The 20,196-nt window shown below is 48.4% G+C and overlaps 2 protein-coding genes across 7 annotated transcripts in view; both read right to left on the bottom strand.

The window, feature by feature from the left end:
* Positions 1–20,196, bottom strand: part of MGAT3 (beta-1,4-mannosyl-glycoprotein 4-beta-N-acetylglucosaminyltransferase) — a 29,477-nt gene that overhangs the window by 3,585 nt on the left and 5,696 nt on the right. For 2 of the 6 annotated variants that reach the window (XM_075009372.1, XM_075009381.1), the window contains exons 2-6: positions 7,165–7,248; positions 6,877–6,966; positions 4,569–4,738; positions 4,105–4,234; positions 1,597–1,696 (exon numbers count right to left, since the gene is read on the bottom strand). The exons of 1 other annotated variant lie outside the window; for it this stretch is intronic. The gene's annotated coding sequence lies outside the window, so the exon portion shown is untranslated. Of the gene's footprint in view, positions 1–1,596; positions 1,697–4,104; positions 4,235–4,568; positions 4,739–6,876; positions 6,967–7,164; positions 7,249–19,317; positions 19,423–20,196 lie in introns of those variants that run through there. 3 more of the 6 variants (XM_075009389.1, XM_075009398.1, XM_075009406.1) reach the window with 3 other exon arrangements.
* Positions 1–20,196, bottom strand: part of MIEF1 (mitochondrial elongation factor 1) — a 62,864-nt gene that overhangs the window by 37,021 nt on the left and 5,647 nt on the right. The gene's annotated exons all lie outside the window — the stretch shown is intronic.

Here is a 20,196-nt window from a genome sequence, read left to right as displayed (position 1 = left end):
GCTGCAAAAAGTCCCTGGACCGCTGGGGAAAAGAGTGCTGCATGGAGCCCCAGGACATTACCAGAGAGCAAGGTCCAAACTCAGATAGAATAGGTGCCAGCTGGAATTTTTCCTTCAGATCATGGGGTGGCTGATCCAACCCAATTTCCTCCCTCCCATTCTCACCAGGCCTGCTACCATTGCTGAGTTCCCTCTTGGAGTTCAGCAAATCTGACCTCCCTGGCCCAGGTGCTGTCTTTAGACCTAACAGATTTTGGAACATCCCATTACTGCCAGGGAAAGGCGATGGGGAGCGTGCAATTCTGGGCACCACTGATCCAGTGACATCTCCAAGCTCAGGAGATACAATTGCAATAAACAAAATATAGTGCTCACTAATATATTATATCACCCAAAGATTAAGGGGCTCTTAGGAAGGAAAACTAGAGAATGGTTGGGATGAGGGACATGGATAACGGAGAGCTGATCCTGAAAAGAAGACAATTAGAATGGAGTGTCATATGTGGGAGAAGGGGCCTTGAAATGGTTTCACCGATGATCTCAACTTCTGGGGTATGGGTGCTGTCTGGAAGGTCATGCACGCCTCAAGTCCTACAGAAATCTTCTTACTCCAAGGAAAAGCTGAACGGGGATTGGCCGAAAAATTAAACCAGGTATAATTTTTTCCTCTCCCTTCTACCTAAAGTCTAGACTGTTACTCAACCCTTTTGCCTTCCCTCTCTGACGTGAGAAGGGCTGGGCATGTTGCTGCTGGACAAAGGCAATATAAAAACGCAAACAACTGTCGCCGCTAGAACCATCAAGTCAAAATGATGGGTTCCAAAGACTGAAAAACAGACTAAACAGGAACCCAGAAGTGTTCTTCCTCTCTCCCGTGCCATGGTAGAAATGCCATCCACCCCCTTATCCCATTGCCAGTCTCCATCTCAGAGTGGGTCAGAAGAGCAAAATCCAGACAAAAGATAGGAGCTCCTGCCCCAGGCATGCACACACGTATGCTCCACACAAGAAAAAGCACTCACTCTTGCTATGTGTAGCAGGGGAAGTAAGTCCTCTCCCCAAGAGTCAGCTGGTTTGTGGGTGGGCTGAGAAGATGAACCAAGATTAGACCACCTGCCATTGTGTTAAAGGGACTGGACCCCTCATCGTAGCATGAAACTCTATGTGAAGGCGTGTTCCCCATTAGAGGGGCACCAGGGCAGGGCAAGGAGTGAACAAGGGATTCCCCTCTACCTCTGAAACTCAGGCTCTACGGACAATGAAGCCAAAGCACCCACAGAAATTTTGACTCACACAAACACAAACATACAATCTGCTGCATCACTGTAAACTACCACAAGTGTATCACGTGGCTGCTCCACTGCCGACGCTGACTTCTTCTTGGAATACTGAGTCTGAGTCAATGTCTTTCTCCAGGTAACGAGACGGACACTGAGACTGACACCTGAGAGCACACTTCACCCTCTGCCGCAGCTATGGTTCCAGTGAGACCTAAGCAAGCATGGGAGACTCACAGCATGGGAGACCCAGGCAAACATGGGAGACAGCCCTAGACTGTATACTGCCCTTCCACCAGAAGCAAGCAGGAATACTGACCGCACTGCACTCAGGGCCAAATGCTAAGTCCTGCTTTCCCACAAGAACTCTTCTTATGGCTGATGCACACGGGGAGAAAATTCTTCTACCACTCAGGCCACTCCCTGAAGGTAGAGAGAGAAGTTTAAAGGGTTGTATTAAGGTAGTAACCTGGAAGAGTTCCATGATTAGGTAAACGGAAACAAATATGCTGACACTGAAGAAAGTAAAGAGGATGTGCCTCCTGTTGTAATAAAATGTTTAGGCTTTATTGTATATGCCAGAGCTTAATTTGACCTAGACACAGCCTCTTGGAGCGCACAGCTGTCTCATTCCTTATTTTAGGTGGATTCCCCCAGCCCCTACTCCTCAGATCTTACATCAAGCAAACCCCATGGGACTTCCAGGAACCCCCATTCCCAACTGTACGCCTTCTTGCTCCAAGAATGCTCCTCTGTGGGCAGTCACACCTCAAACAGTTGCAACTGGCACTGTATTTGCAACCCACCTCAAAACTCACAGAGAAAAACTCTGAATTTTCACCCATCTGTCCCACCTGTGCTGGACAAGGCAGTTAAAGAGCCTGGCGTATTTGTGAGGGACTTCAGGTGGGCCTGTGAAGCTGAACTGGGCAGACACTGTGTCACTGTACAGTACAACTGTGCAAGTGAGCGAAGACAAAAAGAAGTAGTTATCTTCTCTCACAGGACAAAGAGTAAGGAGGTGGCAGCTTGACGCAGGTACAAAGATTGCAAAGATTGTCAGGGAAAGGTGGAAGAAGGCCTGGCCTATGCTGAAAATATCTTTATCATTCAGTTTATCATTAACTTCAAAGATCTTTGAGGCAGAATGGTTTACAGCCAGGCACAAACAACATTACACACACAGGCAGCTCCAGCCAAGAGAGAATCAGCAGGATTATGAACAATTCATAAGTGTTCCCAAATCTGAGACAACTTTCCTGATTCTGCTCTCGTCTACCCTGGTTTGACACCACTCCACTGGCTAACTCCTCAGCTGGTGTACGTCAGCCTAGCTCATGGAGATTGACCTCAGTAGCACCAGTAAAAGTCCTCCCACTGTGCTATCAATGTCTGTGATTTGACTGCGACTTTCCAGTATTTGGTGTAGCTCTTGGAACACCAGTTCCTGGAGTCCTGGGCTACGTCTACACGTGAAGCCAACATTGAAATAGCTTATTTCGATGTAGCAACATCGAAATAGGCTATTTCGATGAATAACGTCTACACGTCCTCCAGGGCTGGCAACGTCGACGTTCAACTTCGACGTTGCGCGGCACCACATCGAAATAGGCGCTGCGAGGGTATGTCTACACGCCAAAGTAGCACACATCGAAATAAGGGTGCCAGGCACTGCTGCAGACAGGGTCACAGGGCGGACTCAACAGCAAGCCGCTCCCTTAAAGGGCCCCTCCCAGACACAGTTGCACTAAACAACACAAGATCCACAGAGCCGACAACTGGTTGCAGACCCTGTGCCTGCAGCATGGATCCCCAGCTGCCGCAGCAGCAGCCAGAAGCCCTGGGCTAAGGGCTGCTGCCCACGGTGACCATAGAGCCCCGCAGGGGCTGGAGAGAGCGCATCTCTCAACCCCCCAGCTGATGGCCGCCATGGAGGACCCAGCAATTTCGATGTTGCGGGACGCAGATCGTCTACACGGTTCAACGTCGAAGTAGGGCGCTATTCCGATCCCCTCATGAGGTTAGCGACTTCGACGTCTCGCTGCCTAACGTCGAAGTTAACTTCGAAATAGCGCCCGACGCGTGTAGCCGCGACGGGCGCTATTTCGAAGTTAATGCCGCTACTTCGAAGTAGTGTGCACGTGTAGACACAGCTCTGGAGTCCTGGAATCCCATGAGACTCTCCTTCTTTCTCTCTCTCCCTTTTTTTTTTTTTTTTTTAAGTTTCTGATCAGATTTGGGGTGGGTTGCGGGGAATCTTCGAAGCAGGAGCCCAAAGAGCTTCCAGCCAGAAGACACCCCCAATCATCACTTTAATCCCTCATGATTTTCTAAGCCTGGCTTGGTATTTATACTGCTCCTGGCCAACATCCGTGCGAGGGAAGAATCAGGCCAGCAGTATCCCACAGGAGGGATTAATTACGCCAGGATGGAAAAACACAGGCCCCTCGCCCAGTGGTCTTCAACCTTTGTCATTTGCCAACCCCTAAACTATTTCCAAGGGAGGCACGGGCCCCTCTGGATACGTTGCATGTAGGCTGTGGACACCCAGGGGGCTGCGTACTACGGCTTGCAAACCGCTGCCCTCGCCCAAGGACTAAGCCTTCTCCTCAGGCTGAAACACACGTGTGCCCTGTGCCACAGACCTCCTGTCCCATCTCCTACCAGCCAGGCAACTCCCAACGCCTGGGACCAGCGAGGCCACTCTCCTGCTGGCTGAACTGTGCGCCACCAATTAATGCTGCTCCACCCCCCTATAAATCAATGCCGAGCCAATACGTTAGTGCTGGGAGCTCCACCCCACCCCTGAAAACAAAGCCATTTATACTTGCCTGGGGCGCAGAGCTCTCTGCTGAGGCAGAAGCGGGCGGCCAGAAACGGAGGGGCAGATGAAGGCGCAGGGCAGCCCCGGCCTGCCTACGCAGCAGAGGGCCCCGGCTCGCACCAAGCATCAGGCCCTGGGAGGGAGGGTAAGGCACAGTTCAGTCCTCTGCTGAAGTGGTGCTGGTAGTGGCAGGTCCAGTCCCCGCACAGGGCCCTCTGCTGGGGTGGCTGAGATCTCCAGGGGCCCCTGCTCCACAGGGTGACTTCCCCACCAGGCCACCCTAAGGCAAACAGCAGCAGCGTTCCATTCTCTCCCTCCTGCCATCAGGGGAAGCACTGCAACAGGCTGGTCAGCAGCTACTCTGTTTTGTTTGTACTTGGAAGGTTTCCTTTAGGGCTACAGGTTTTCCAAATAAAAAACATAGGTCCTGCCACAGTGGAGGGGCCACACCCAAGAAAGATACCTACTTGTCCTGGGTGAGTGCATTTTTCAAGCCCCGGAGTGACAGGGTGATCAGATTTCTCATGGTAAAGGACGGTTATTCCGAGTCTTCTTCTGCAAGACACTGGTTCACTGCTGGCTCTAAGACTGAGAGAGAGGCAGGCCGGCCTTTGGCTCTTGGGTTATCGGTCCCAGTCTGCAGCATAAAAGTCTATTTTAGTTCTCTGAAAAGTTTACCTGTATCTGATGCTGAGCTCAGGCTGTAAAAGAGTGTGATGTTTGTTAAAACTAACTTGATATTCTGTCTAAATGCTGATTGTCTCTATGCTAATGAAATCCTCTGTCGTATGAGCAAGGAATGTGTGTGTGATCACCAGATGTTCTAGGATGAGACTGGCACCCATGTTGTGTAAGGGATGAACGTGTGTAATAACTGTAAGAAAATTACCAAAGTGTTCTATGGAGGGACAGGCACCAGTATGGCTGCAATCCTGATTAAATTGTGAGGAAAGGGCATTTGGGCAAACTCTAGAGAAGGAAAGTAACAGAGGGGTAGCCTCGTTAGTCTGTATTCTAACAAAACAAACCAGCAGTCATGTACCACTTGAAAAACTAACAAAATAATTTATTATGTTATGAGCTTTCCTGGGGCAGACCCACTTCTTCAGATCTGGAGATAACAGTCATCACCTACTCAATTATTTTGTTAGTCTTTAAAGTGCTACATGACTGCTTTCCAGAGAAGGAAGCAGGCAGTCATCAAGAAGAATCAGCATGATGGGACCATACATAAAAGGATGATAAGAACAACTTGAGAAAACATTAAGAAACTTCAGAAGATCAAAAGCACTGTCGAACTGGATGCAAGATCCACAGATCCCAAGGCAAGAAATCTGCTATAAGAAAGGGGCTCTACCACAGGCTTCGGGTTCATCAGCCTGGGCTGAAGGAACCTGGTCCTGATCTGTCCTTGTATTTCATGAGCCTGATCAACTAACTGAAAGTGAGCAACAGTCCGGTAACTATAACATCAACTGGCAAGACTCTGTGTGTGAGAGAGAGAGCATATACTAACTGCTTTTCTACTGTATTCTCAGTAAATGCAGAGTATTGCCTTTTCCCCTGAAAGAGATCCCATGTGCTTCTTATAAGCATAACAAGTCTAGTTCCTGGTCAGTAGAACCTAAAGGTAGAAAGAAGCTTCCCCTACAGGTAGCTCAAACTACATAATAATGCAATAATTAGGTATTTTTGGGCTTCCACAGAGGCATTTCCTCCCAGTCAGTACTAAAAGTAGGATACTGGATCAGACGGACTCTTGGCATAATCCCTAAAGCAATTCCTATGTTCTTACCCAACTGCATGCAGTTCGTTGGCCTGTGTGATGCGTGTTAGGAAACTGATTCCCGTTCCCATTGGGTAAGTATTCCTATCACCGCCAGCGTGCCCGGTGGTAGGCTCAGTAAACAGAGCCAGGTTTGAACAGCCCAAGGGAGCTAGCCTCCCTCCTCACCAAAATAGCTGTCATGTTCTGCATGTTGCGAGGAAATTCCAGGCACAAGCCTTAGCACTGATATGAGCAGATTACTTTACAGTTTGGCCAGTGGCGTAATGTGCTGACCTTCCCAGATACAGGCTTGTAGAAATCAAAGCATATTTTCTGCCCTAAAACTGCATGCTTGAATTTCCTCTCCCGTTCTCTTACGTACTTCAATTGTCAGCCAACATACTTCAATTTTGACTTGTAATACTCATTGCTATTCCAGTCCTGCAAGTTCCCAGAGCTAAGCCACTGCACACAGCCACTGTCAGCAGCTCTGCCAGCCCAATCTTAACCTGCTGTAGCCTCTGCTTTCCCAGGCCTGACATTTCCTGCAAGACAACTCTTCCTGTTTATCTCTGCCTTTCACTGGGACCCTAGAGCTGAGAACTGTGAAACTCATTTGCTGAAACATCCCCAAAAGAGGCAAACTGAGGTGTACAGCTGTGCCAGTCTGAAAACCTCTCCCTGAATCAACTTTATCCTTTCAGACCCGAGATTCCTCTGACTGGGAGCAAGAGAGGCACTTTGCCATTCGTAGGCTGAGGCTGGAAATTGCATTCCCTTTCCCTACATCAGCACTGAAGTGTGAGCTATGCCTCGGCATTGCAGCTAAGACCTGCAGGTCATCTGGTGAGGAAGAATTATCCACACCCTCCCCATTGTGTGGGGTGGAAATCTGAAAGGGAAATACCTCTTAATCTACTGGAGACAGGATTTAGATTGCTGCAGTGACCCCCCCCCCCCCCCCCCCCCGCCACACAGCTACCCCACACAAAGCAATGATCAGTTACCTGGAACACAGAGCCACCTCACCCCTTGGGAAAAGCGCAAACTTGACCCAGCAAGGACTGGTAATGGCACCCAGCAAACAAAGAACACAGCTGGCGAAACAAGGTAGGAAAGTTTACATTTTTTTGCAAGCTTGGTGGAGAGAGGGGTCTGAGGAACTCCATGAGACACTGCTGCCACATCTCCCAACCCATCCTCCAATCCCCAGCAGCAGAACCAAAGGCTCATTTTAAGAGACGGTCTCATGGGTGTTTCCATTCTTGGGGTCCCATGGCTAATCTGGTACTTACAGCGATCGTCCTGCGCAGTAACTAGCTTCTGGGAGTGTGGTGCACTGGTGATATCCCCATGCACTTGCTACACTTGACTGTGCCCTGGGAAACATCAAAACCATCAGATGATTTATGCCATCCTGGAATCACATCCTGGATCGCAAAGAAAAATGCACAAAGCATATGGGCTGGCAATTCACCAGATTCTCTTCTGGAGGACATTGAGAAGAGGATGCAGAGGATGCAACCAGGTATACGATATCCCTCAGCTTGGCACCAATAACCATAGTGCACACCCACTCACCCATTTGTTCCCCAGACACATGGAAATACAAGAGCAGCTCACAAACTGGAACAGGCTCAGAGGCACTGCACAGAGTCTATTCCCTGAGGCACAGAAATCCAATTCAGGATTTGCTTCCTCCTGCTGGGGAGGCTAAATGCTGACTCCACTCCAGGTAGACACAAATCTATAAAAGGTTCTCCTCTTCTTGGGCCCGTTCAGGGGACAAAGAGAAAATAAGAGTATTTGCAAACAAAGGGTCTCAAAGCACTTTCAAACCTCAAATAAGTTGTGCCCCAGTAAACACCCTGCAAATAGGGAGGGAATATAAAATAATCACTTCAGAGCAACTGAAAAGAAGCCATCGCTAAAGTGGACAACTATTATATGAAAGGCCCTGGCAACACTCCACACTATTTTAGGACAGGAAACGAACAAAACACTATCAGATTGAAATTACAGGAAAAAAAAGTAAAGAAATGGAATGTAATTGTCTCAGTTTAAGTTTACTCAGGCCACTACATTCAAAACTTTTTCTCTTACAAAAAAATGCAACAGGATTTCTTTACTATGTTTGGGTAGGACCCTAGCATGGATATTCTGGTGGGATCACAGTGCACCAGCATCTGATGAAGTGAGTCTGTGCTCACAAAAGCTCATGCTCAAAACTCTTCTGTTGATCTATAAGATGCCACAGGACCCTTTGTTGCCAGTGCAAGGTAGAAAGGCTGCAGGTAGATGCTGATCAGGTTCCCCTTCAGTCAGTGACTCAATTCAAAGTCCATCCTCAACTGTCCTGGCTGGTGACAATCAGCAAAGAGCAATAATTTCCACTGCAACTGGAAACTACCCAAAGCTCCTCCAAGTCAGCAAATCTCCCGTCATTCACCTGCCTGGAGCAGTGACGCCTCTGTCCTCAAAGTGCCACTGACTCACTACCACACTACCAACATGACAGACTGAGAGCAGACAGTGCAGCTTTCAACCACCTGATTTTCCTTAGGTGCAATGAACACCACCCCTAGGATGTCACAAGAAATCAGCACCTGGGTGAAAAAACAACTGTCTCAAATTGATTGTAGGCAAGGCTAAGGTGATGCTGTCTGGAAGAAGAGAAATTCTTCAGAGATGCTGTCCTCCTCTTCCACTGCAAGCAGCTGCATTCTGTTTGTCAAACTAGTGAGAGCCTCAGGGTTCTCTTCATCACAAAACCTAGACAACTAAGTATTCCCAATGGTGACAGAATGACTTCTTCCACCTGCCTCTGACTAAGAAAGACCACTCCTTCCTCCTGCACAAAGGATGCACATGTTGGTCTCCTCCAGACTAGATTACTGAATCTCGCTGCACATAGAGTTCAAGATGTTTGAAATACAGAGATTCCATCTTGTACAGAATTGTATGCCCACCTTCCTCAATAGGATGGGCAGCTGTGAGTTAGCTGCTTCAGCACCCACCCTTATAGCCATGATCCAGCAAGACAGCTGTATGACACTGGGACTCTGCACCTCATAACACTGTGTGCAAACCACAGGAGAACTGGAGAGAAAGTAGTCTTGGTAGAACTAGAAGCTGTGGGGCTGTGGAATGATCTTCTAGAGGTCATTAGTCTAACTCAGAATGTGACCAGCATCAGAGCTCATTACAAATCCCTTCTCTGATAATAAATTGCTACTACAACTAGGTTAAAACTAACAATAGTGAGATTAGTATTAATTAATTTTCCAAGCAGGTCATCTTTTAAACCAAGAGCTACAGAAGAGCAGAAAACTCACAATAATCCATTACGGACCTTGCTATGTAGATTTAATTTACCTGGGAAGCATCTAGACATTACAGTGATACACTGATGGGTGCTATGGAAAACCTTAATATGGATTTTTAAGCCATTTTGGGATCTTGGTCATGTACTAGGAGAAAAGAAGGACACCTTTTGTGTTTGCAAATAGCTCATAGCCTCTTGGCCACAACTATTTCTCAATTTTCATGTTCACTTCCTGTCAATATGGGACCTCAGGCAAATCCCTCACTTCTAGCTGTCCTCTTACAGGTAGGGGAAATGTAGATTGCATACAAAGTTTCGGTCTTAACTGTCAGGAAGCATTGTATAAGATATGGGAGTAAATAGGTCCACCGTGCTCATGTATAACTCTCCATCTTTCCCCAAACAAGCTTCCTTGCTTGGTTCTCCGTGACCATTCAAGGGCAAGCCAATATTCTAACTTCATGTTCCCACAGCCTCATCCAATTCTCCCCTGCTGGCTCTCCACCTATCAACAGCTGAGGTCCTGGGAAAAGAGTCTGGGTGCCCATCTGGAATGGGCTCCCCATCTCAAGTCGCTGACTGCTCATGACATCCGGTTCCCTTGAGGGTGTTATGCCAACAAAGAGCATAACATCACATGGGGAACAGACTAGCAACTCAGCCATCAGCCCTCCTTTCCAAAACAAAATTTTATGATTACTTGTTATGTGTAGTTGGCAGTGGTTCAAGAAGATCTACACGTTTGTTTTGGATATTGACATGAGTGCTGGCAGCACGTAAAGAAGTACCACGGCATCCTATTGGCTGACGAGTCAAGGCACAGAGAAGACAGGGGACAACTGAGCAAACATAGCTGAAAGGAGCCTACCGTCCCCAACAGGCCTCAAGGCAGCCCAAGGTGCGTACACACCTGTGTGTGTACTGCATGGGAAAACAACTGACCCGCTCTAGTGTTCTCCGTCAGCTGAACCCTGGGGTGGCCACACGGGAGAGAGTCAAATGTTGCTCAGTTGATTAGCAGAGCGCCCACAGCACCCCTGGGGTGGGCATGCTTTTCAATTAGTGGGGCACATCCACCCAGGCCTTCGTTCACATCAAATTCATTTTGCACATGGGTAGAAAAGAGATCAGAGGGAACATTGATGCACTCCTCACCACTCTCAGGGGATTACTGGGGGATCTGTTTCCTCTGGATTTTGGCTAGGGAGGGGATAGGATAGCATTGCCTTTTCTCCCCTGGAGGGGACAGAGGGCTACAGGTAGCAGACCGCCCCCACTCCCATGACCACCACCACCATATACGCACACACAGGGAACCAGCAAGGAGAAAAGATCGCCCTGTAGAGGAGGAGTGAGGCAGATAGGCAAGTCTCATCTCGGAAGGCTCCCCTCCCATTGCGCAATGCAGCTGCTCCATTTACTGATGGAAGGCTCAGCATCCCAAGCCACAACCCAAGCACCAGCTCCTCCTGCTGATCTCCCATGAAGCAAAGAGGAAGGCAGATGCGGAGCTCACCATCTTCCCAGGACCAGAAGAGGAGCAGCACTTCCTCACACACACCCCGCCTGACTTTAATGCCTGGCATTCGGGGACAATATGCAGTGTGCTAGGCAGAATTCGAACACGCTTTACACTCTGGCACAACAAGCCACCTACAAAGGGTGCAGGAGCAGGACAAAGATACACAGAGAGAAGAGATACCTCGTGTCTTTAAGGCATAGCCAAAGTGTTCCAAAGTGGCTGCTGATTTGGAGTGCTTCTGCTGTGGGATGCTCAATTTGACATGACATTAAACTCTTTCATACCTGGCATTCTATTATCCAGAACTCTCAAATACCTGGCATTTCAACCATAAGTCCATTTTAGTTACTTTTCCCACAAGTACAGTATAGTGAACGTAAATACAAATAAATACAGTATAAGTTTACAGTGTACAATACTACTGTTGTTGGTCAATGAAGTACCCTGCATACATTTTTGTTTGTTTCTTAGTATCTAATTGTGTTTTTCTAGGTATACCTCTCTATTATCCAGAATATCTGAATATCCAGCAACCTCCCAGTCCTGCGGCTGCCAGATATGAAAGAGTTCACTGTATGAAGGCATCAGGGCTGCTGTGCCTTTGGAGTCCCAGGCCTGCAGCTGGCTGATTAGCCACATTGATGGCAGCTGAGAGAAAGCTGCAATTTATATTTGCTGCTCTTTATAAAAGAGGGCAGTAAGAAAGGGGATTAGGGTTGCCAGCCCTCCAGGGTAGCCTGGAGTCCCCTGGAATCAGCCCAGATCTCCCATTGACTGTTGAAAGCAATCTGGGAGATTTTAATAGGCTATTTTAAGTAAATGATATTATGTCTTGTTGGGGATAAAAAAAACCCCTCCTGGAACAGCTTCAGTCAGAGCTGGCAACTCTAAAGGGGAGGGAAATTGCAACATCCTCCAGAAAGCTGAGGGGCCAGGGGTCATGGTCTATTAGTTCTAGAGCTACTGCAGAGAGGGATTGTTCCAGAAACTAGACAGGAAATGTGTAGTCCTTGACTGCTGAGGCTCTGAGGAAAGAGCCAGGAAATTTTGGTTACTGCTGTAAAGGACAGTTGAAGAATGGACTACTTGGCCCACACACACTGTGAAGGAAGAGCCTGTGAGGCTCTTGTTAAGAAGACTTAAAATAAAACAAATAACCCTGCTAGACACTCTTCTCTATCTTCCTTTAGGAAGCTCCAACAGAATTAACCCAAGTTGTCAGCTGACAGCATGAGAAAAACATGGACTCTGATAAGTCCCAATTATTTTTACAGTTACCTAGAGCCTGATTTTTGGAGGGGCTGAGTTCACTTAACTACTGGAGGGCCATGTGATTACAGATGCTCCGAAAACTCAGCTCTTGGGATTCTCAAGTTGGGTAACCACTAACTCTTGAAATTGGGGACCATTTTTGAAGACTGAGGGTTAAATAAACATCACTGATTTGCAAATGACAGTACTATGAGCTAACTTCTCATAGGCATCACAGAAGAAGTGGGTCTCATGATCAAATGCGAAATAGAAAAGGGTGCTGGCTTGCCAGAGCAGATCAGGGATAGCACATCAGGCAGAAGCTGTGGCAAGAAAGAAGACACGGCAAGAAAGAAGGCACAACACAGATTCTGACAGAAGCAGAGAAATAGACAGTTGAGAGTGGTATAGGGCAGGGTTAAGGGGTTGTTGGATGACTCAGTAAGAAACAAGGCTACGTCATCAGGATGCTCAGTACTGTACAATCCAAAAGATAGTGTTAATAATTTGGGCCTACTATAAATCTCTGGTAATTTTGAAGTCCTTGATGGATGGCTATTTAGAAGTACTCATCCTGTAAGAGTCGAGAGCCACAAACTGGTCCTGAGCACGAAGTTATGGAATGATGAGGCAAAAGTTACCATCCTGAAGCTAAGTCACTATGTGTTTGTTCAGTGTTTGTGGGTCTGGGATAGGATAAAGGTCCCTTGTCTTCTTCAGGGCAAAGACATATCAGGAGCAGAAGCATCTTTGGACTTCTGAGAAACCTCTTCCATAGCTCCCACATGGAAAAACAAGGCCATTTCTTTTTTATAATGGCGCTTGTGAGAAGGATCCCTGAAGAAGGATAGGGAAAGAGGGTGAGTAGGGCTGGGATAAAGAAAGGAAGTGGATAGGTTAGCCATAGGTGCTGGTGTCTATTATGTTCACAACACTCACACATAAGTTAAAGACATGAATATCTTTTGCTGAAAGGTTGCAGTGTGACACTACTTTTATTCCTTAGAATTTAGATCAATAACACATAAAAACCAGAGAGAGACACAGCAGGATGCTCCCTAAACTAGAGAGGCATGACTCACTTCACCTTGCTCTTGGCCAGCTCTCTGCAGACTTGTTCTGGTTTCATGTTTCCCTAAAAAGCCCCAAAAAACCTGCCTGCAAGATTAGGAAAACCTTTAAGAATAACCTTTAAAATTTAAAATGACAGATGATTAGCAGAGAGCCTGCAACCACCCACATCTGGCAACATGTGTTTCTATTGGCAATGCACATCAGCACATGCCTTGGTGCTCATAACAAAATTTATTCTGCCCATGCATGGAAAAAAATCAGGGGGAATGCTGATGATGGGTACCTCCTGTTACGACAGGGCTACTTTCTGGGTGGCCATTCCAATTGGCAAATACGGGACAAAGACAGTTTTCTTTGTCTTTGTGAGAACTGATACCAAATGGGCTTGTAGTACAGAACTGGGGTATAGATCGTTAAAGAGCCCAGCTTTGCCCACGAAACCTTGAGAGAACAGAATGCCTTGTTCCCCCAGTTGCTGAAGAGCTACGTGTCCTTGAAGGGTAGGACCTCTATGGTTGCCTGGACTTCTACTGCAATCCCAGATGCCTGTATTCAGGAGGACCAGTGCATTGTGACTACCCTACTCGAGAATCAAGTAGCGATATCAGACTTGCCCATTGCTACTTGTATTCAAGTGGTCAGTCCTGCCGTCGGGGCAGGGGACTGGACTCGATGGCCTCTCGAGGCCCCTTCCGGTCCTAGTGTTCTATGATTCCTGATTTTACTGTCAGCTGCCTCACTTGAGCCCATCTCTTAGGTCCTCCATGGAGTCTTGGAGAGCCCTTGATAGGAAGGTGGTCACCCTCTCCAATATCAAAAACCTGTATGTCCCAAACACATCCTGCTTCCACCATGAAGAACTGAAGGGGAGCTGGTCAGTAAGCCATTTGGCCAGACAGATCTCCCAGTGTTTGTGGAGTGATCATCTTTTGAGTGCCCTTAGTAATCTTGGTCTTCTCATTCACTGCAGATGCCACATGAGATCCTAGCAAGGGGCCCATGTAAAAATACTCAGACACCTTGGGAAGGAATCGATAGCACTGTTCTATTCACTTTGAAGCAGTCAGGAATGAGGCTAGGGTGTGCCATGGTCCAATATGCCATCACTGATTGGCAGGGGAAACCACATTAGCACTGAGGCTGTCCAGCGGCTTGTGCTTATTTTCTTGGCTCACCCCTGCCTTGCTGTCCAAAGCATCATCTGTTCTTGAAAGTGGGTCTAGGAAGGCCTGTGTTGGGCCAAGCCCACAGTGTGAAGTGCCTGGGGACGGTAGGGGAGGGGAAGACATACACAGCGTGGATGAAGAGGCATTTCTTTTCTTTTCTTTTTAAAAAAAAAAAAGCATCCAGGAGAAAAGTAAAGTAATGAATAAATTAATAATGAGAAATTGATGAGAGATTTCTGCACCAACAAGTTGAGTTGAAAGCTCCAGGACCAGCAGCAGGTCGGACACAGTCCAGGTTACATTGAATTGTTACTGGCACTAAGAGGCAACTGAAGGGAGGCTGCAGCTAGTTTGATCCTTATACCCTCACTTGGGAGCAAGAGCGGGCTGGGGCTCCCAGTGGACTTGACACACAAATGACTCCTCTATCACCCACATGAGGCACATGTGAGCTATGGTGAAATCCAGACTGACCCCTGCATGGAGCAGCAGCTCAGGTACCACAGTGATGGGCACAGCACAGAAACCTAGACTGAGAGAAACAGGGTTGTCGCCAGCTGTTGAGGTTTTTTGCAGGGAGTTTCAGTTGCTTTTTCCACCTCTGAGATTAAAGATCTCTAAGCAGGGAGCTAATAACCCCCACCCCTAGACAATTCCAATACATGCACCCAGTGAATCAAGACAGGCCATGAAACAAAAGGCAATACTGGTGGCAACAGGAGAGCCAAGGAAAGGAGAAGCTGGCCCTCCATCCCTGCCCCCTGTCCATCATTATTCCACTTGAGGCTTGGCAGCATGTTCACTTTCCCACAGTAGCCAATCTATTAGTGCTTGGAATGAATATCCCAGCCTCCTCCTTTTCTCTGTCTCTTTCAGTCCTCAGGGGGTTCTGTTTGGCAGCCTACAGATCCCCTTCCTCTGCAGTGAATGTCTAGCAATCAGCCAATCTGATGCAAAAGGCATTACCCCCACCCCATTCAGCTGAAAGAAAGAAACCTGACTCCATGCTGAGACACTTCCTCTAGGGTTCTCTCAGCCTCTCTCTCAAGCCCCCGTCGGCTTCTCTCTTCTTTTCTTTCTCAGAAGCTACCTCCAGCACAGAGAAGGCTATTCCTTCCAGGAAGGATTACATGAGTTCCTGGGAATTTTACTTGGACCAAGAACAGGCCCTATCTAGTCCTCCTTTCTTTTTTTGTTCTCCATTCCATTTTCAGGGTTTAAGCAAGACACTGACAATGTGATGTAATTTCACTTATTTATGATTTTTGGAAAGAGACATGGTAGGAAGAGCTCCTGGGTCTCTTATGTTGACCCAGGAGTGAAATGTCCCCAGCTGACACCAGAATGAAAACAAAAACCAGGCTGGGATGCCATGGGCTCTGCAGGCCAAGTCTTGCTCTGGTTAGCTGGCATTTCTTCTTGACAAGGCCCCTCTTTACCAAACCTTAGGTTGGCAGTGCCATGCCCCAAGAAATAAGGTCCATATTGAGCAGATCTTGTCCATCCTGGTGATAGGCACATGGTATACTCAAAAGGGGCCATTTTCCACTACGAAGAAACAAGCCAAATCCTTTTACCTCAGAAGAATATTTTGGGGGAGTGCCCCAAAAACACTCATCCAAATTATCTGGATCCAGTTTTCCAGTTAGCAAAACCCACATCACCTCTACCAAGTTGCCTAGTCCCAAAATCCAGACTGGAGAAGAATTAGAGCAACGAGCATTAAAACTTCATGCTCCTTTTCTCCTAAAAGCAAACCTGCACATCACTAGCACCATATTCCTGGAGAGGTGAAGGGCCTCCAGCTACACTCAAAGTCTGTTGTGCCAGTGGATAGCAAGAGACCAGTGTGAGGCCCTGGGACAGTGTCACTGGAGTAAAGTTGCCCTCTGGCTCCACTCAAAAGTAATTTTAGGAAAACTGAGAGCTTCAGAAATTCTCTCTTCCCAAGCTAAGCCTCAAAAGCCAGTACTATCTCCCTACAGGGCTGGGCTTCCCCACTCTTTTCCCTAAGCCTTGCTACAGAGAGCCCCTTGCTCCCAGAGGATCTTTCCCCGCATGGGATAAAACTCACCCTGGTCCAAAATTCAGAATTTGCCACAAAGAGTCCTGCACCAGTGCCAGGAGGAAGGAAAAAGAGAGGCCAAGGGACTGGTGAGAGTTTATCTGATCAGATCTTACAAACCATCAAAGCTACAGACTAACCCAAAACAGCTGAAAGACAGAGAGGCCAGCTTTCATACTCTGCCAGACACAATGGATCAGGAGCTACAGGGCCATTACAGTTCTCTCTTTCTGATGACATCCTTGGTTCCTTCCTCTCTTAAATGCTATAAACACGTTCTGCTGAAACTCTAGCCAACTCTGAGGTCTCAGCTCCCAAAGTCCTGGCAGAAATGAAGTGAAGGAAGAAGAAACCCAAACCCCAGCAGGTAACGAAGCCTGTGCGCTGTATGACTGCTGAGTGACAATGGCCCAACAACCTTGGAAAGTCCCCTCTCGGTGACCAGCTCTGGCAGAGCACAGGCAGTGAAATCTGCATTCACGTTGCCTCGCCAGCACGCCTCACACTATGGTGGGGTAGCCACCTGCTGAGGTAAGAAAATAATACTGCTTGCCTGAAGCTCCATCCATCCACTGCTGCCTGGCCCACAAGGGGGTACCCAGGGCCTGATTAATTCTTCTGGGGCCTGGGCTATTAGGCTCTGGGATGGGGCCAAAAAGACGGGGCTCAGATTACAGGAGGGGGCTCTGGGTTGAGGCAGGAAAGTGAATGTGGGAGGGAGTGAGGGCTTTGACTGGGGCTACAGGCTCTGGGGTGGGGCTGGGGAGAGGCACTGGGGGTAAAGAAGGGGGCTTCAGGCAGGGACCAAGTGGTTAGCAGTGTGCGAGGCAACTCAGGGCAGGAGGTGGGAGGGAGTTAGGGTAGAGAAGGGGGCTTGAGGCAGGGTAGCGGGTACAGGGCCTGGGCAGGAGTTAAGGTAGAGGAGGGGGCTCAGGGCTAAGGCTGAGGGTTGGGGTACAGGGTGCGTACCTGGGGCAGCCCCTGTTTGGTGCCACAGGCCCCCAAGGAGGGAGGGGGCAGGTGGCTCTGTGCACCGCTCCCCACAGCTGCCACTGGCAGGGATTCCCGGCCAGTGGGAATTGAGGGTGCAGAGCCTGCAGGTGGGGGAAGTGCGCAGACAGAGCTTTCAACACTTGCAGCTCCAGCCCAGAGACAGCGGGGAGTGAGCAACCGTCCCTGTCCCCCTCCATTGCCTGCCAGCCAGGGCTGGAACACAGGGGATTTAGTGGCTGCAGCCAAGAGCCCCTACAGGGGTCCCACAAAAAGAGCTGCACTTTTGGCAACCCAGAGATCTTTTCCCAGGCCCCCCCTATGCCTGAGGGCTTGGGCTGAAGCCCCGAAAGCCCCTTTCTCAATCCAGCCCTGGGGGTTCACCGCCAATTAGTTGTACTGGTGATGTTTGTGATGTGGGCTCCTACTCACTGGGAACACAACGGCCACTCAGCAACTCTGAGACCTGTCTGATGCTGCCTGTGTTTTGCTGGAAACACGTTGGTGGGCCAGCAACTGCTCTCAGGGTGGTGGACTTATTCAAAGCCTGGCCTTGGACGAGCTCTCTGAGTTTTTCAATGCCACCCTTTTGCTCCCTTCCTTGACAACTGGGCCCCAAATCTGGCCTAGGCCCACCTCCCGCTGCTAAGGGTAAGGAGGGAACTTGTCTCCATAGCCAGTCTATCCCAAGCTTCATCTCACCCTGCGGTTACACACACACAGCTGGGATGTGTGTACGTATGGATGGATAGATGTGTGGGTGTATGGATGGACGGCCTCCACGCCATCCCTAGTTCCCAGAATGCTTTGCAGCTCAGCATACCTCAACAACTGGCCTAGCAGCCCTGGAGGTGCTCTGCTAGAGAGCTCTTTCAGCGCTTCGGCTGCTGCAGACCCCACTAGGAATACACGCACAGTCTGAGAGAAGAGTCGTGCTGCTTCCTCAGGATGCCCTGTGCGGGATGGAAGCTACTGGCAGAATTCACAGGGAACTACAAGGGTGTTGCATTGCACAACTGCACTATAAATTATTTGGAAAGCTGTTAAATTATGAAAGAGAAATCCCATCGTTCTCCTGGCTGTGCTGAATGTAGGTGCGGTCACTCGCAGCTCCAGCAGCTGCTGTTAGAGAGGGATTCAAGACCCCAGGGTCTGGGGACGGACTGCAACATGCTCAGTGCCACACAAGCAGTCATGCTTGCAGCAAACCAGAGAAGGATGGCAAAAGTGGCAAACTTCTCCCTACCCCCTAAATGTGCTGTGACTCTCAGTACTTACCCCTGGGGTGCAGGTATCATCTGCTTGGTGCCGGCTGTGACTGCATCTCTCTTCCCTATCTGGATGCTGCACTGAGCAGTCGGAGGGCTAGCAGGAAGTTCCTGTGGGTTTTCTCGTGGCAAGGAAGGAGAAGGCAATGGGAGCACGAAGGGATCGATTGGGCATAACCTTGCTGGATGTAATGGAGGAGGGACGGGAGGAAATAGAGAGGCCAAAGCAGAGTGCAGATAGAGCTGGGGAGGGGAGAGGATGGTCTGAAGGCAGGTGGCGTGTCAAACCCCGCCCCCTCAGCCTCTCCACCAAACTGACCTCTTCATGCGTCAGGTGCCTCCTCCTTTCATTCTGCATGTGCCACGGTAAAACATGCCCCCACCAGACATCCTGGGGACATCAGGCAGGGACCAGAACATTTTTTTTTCTCAAGAAACGGTCATTAAATAGCCAAGCGTGATCCAAGATGACCCCTTCAATGCACACATGTATCAAGACTTCACCTAATCTTTCGCGTAGGGTATGTGAGTGCCCTGAGGGCAGACCTAGTGTCCTCCTAATTTGTGCAGCACCAAGCACGCTTTCATCACCACGAACGCTATGTCCAGCTTCCCTCTAAAGAGCTGCCCTTGCAGCTGGTCCAAGACTCCTTTATCCCCAATACTCAGTCTCCACAAACTTCTTCCCCTCTCCAAATGCCCAACTGGAGGACTCACTGCAGACAGGGTGGAGAAATGGAAAACCCCACCCTACTCTTCTCTCCTGCCTCTGAACAAGGCAGCATACCTGTGGCTCCTCTCTCAAAGGGTCTCCTTTGCATCCTTCTCTCTCTTGCTTGCAGTTCAATTCCAATATCTTTAATGCCACACCAAGGTTCTGGAATGTGGCTAGAGTCTGCACGCCAAGTGTCTGAGTACAGATCACAGGTTTCACAGAAACCAGAGAGTTTATGAAGCGTTTCCAATTTGCATTTTTTCCTCTTTGCCTCTCAAACTGTCTTGCTGAGATTTTTGCAAAACAGACATTGTGAAAAGAAAACAAAAAGACTAATTAAAGTTATACCACATCCTCAAATACACTCTGGGTTCTGATTCCACCCCCACTGGCCCTATCCTGTCTCGATTTATGTACTTAGAAAAAAAACAGGCAGTCCTGTGGCACTTTAAAGGCCAACAATTGTATTTATTAGGTGATGAGCCATGGTAGGTAAGACCCACTTCATTCATCTGAGGAAGTGGGTGTCACCCATGAAAACTCATTACTTAATAAACACAACTGTTAGTCTTTAAGGTGCCACAGGACTGCCTGGGTTTTTTTTTGTTTGTTTTGTGTTTCTGGGGGGTGTGTTTGAGTGTGAGAGAAAGAGAAGCCACAAACTAACACATCTACTTCTCTGAGACTTATAGGGTGCATCCACCCTAGGAAGTAACTTTGAAGTTAGGCACTACTTCGAAGTAGCCTGCAGAGAGTCTACACACTTTCCCTTACTTCAAAGACAGGAGCCCAGCTTTGATGTCCTTACTCTATTCCCAGGAATGGAGTAATGCCCTACTTCGAAGTTTAACTTCCAAGTAGGGTGTACGTAGACGCTCAGCTTCGAAGTGGATTACTTCAAAGTTGTACTTCAAAGTAAGCAACTTCAAAGTTATTTTTCTGGTGTAGGCA

Source organism: Carettochelys insculpta, chromosome 1, assembly GCF_033958435.1.
Source record: "Carettochelys insculpta isolate YL-2023 chromosome 1, ASM3395843v1, whole genome shotgun sequence".
NCBI classification, from domain to species: domain Eukaryota; kingdom Metazoa; phylum Chordata; order Testudines; family Carettochelyidae; genus Carettochelys; species Carettochelys insculpta.
Note: the sequence above shows the minus strand (reverse complement) of the source record. Positions and strands in the feature narration are given on the sequence as shown.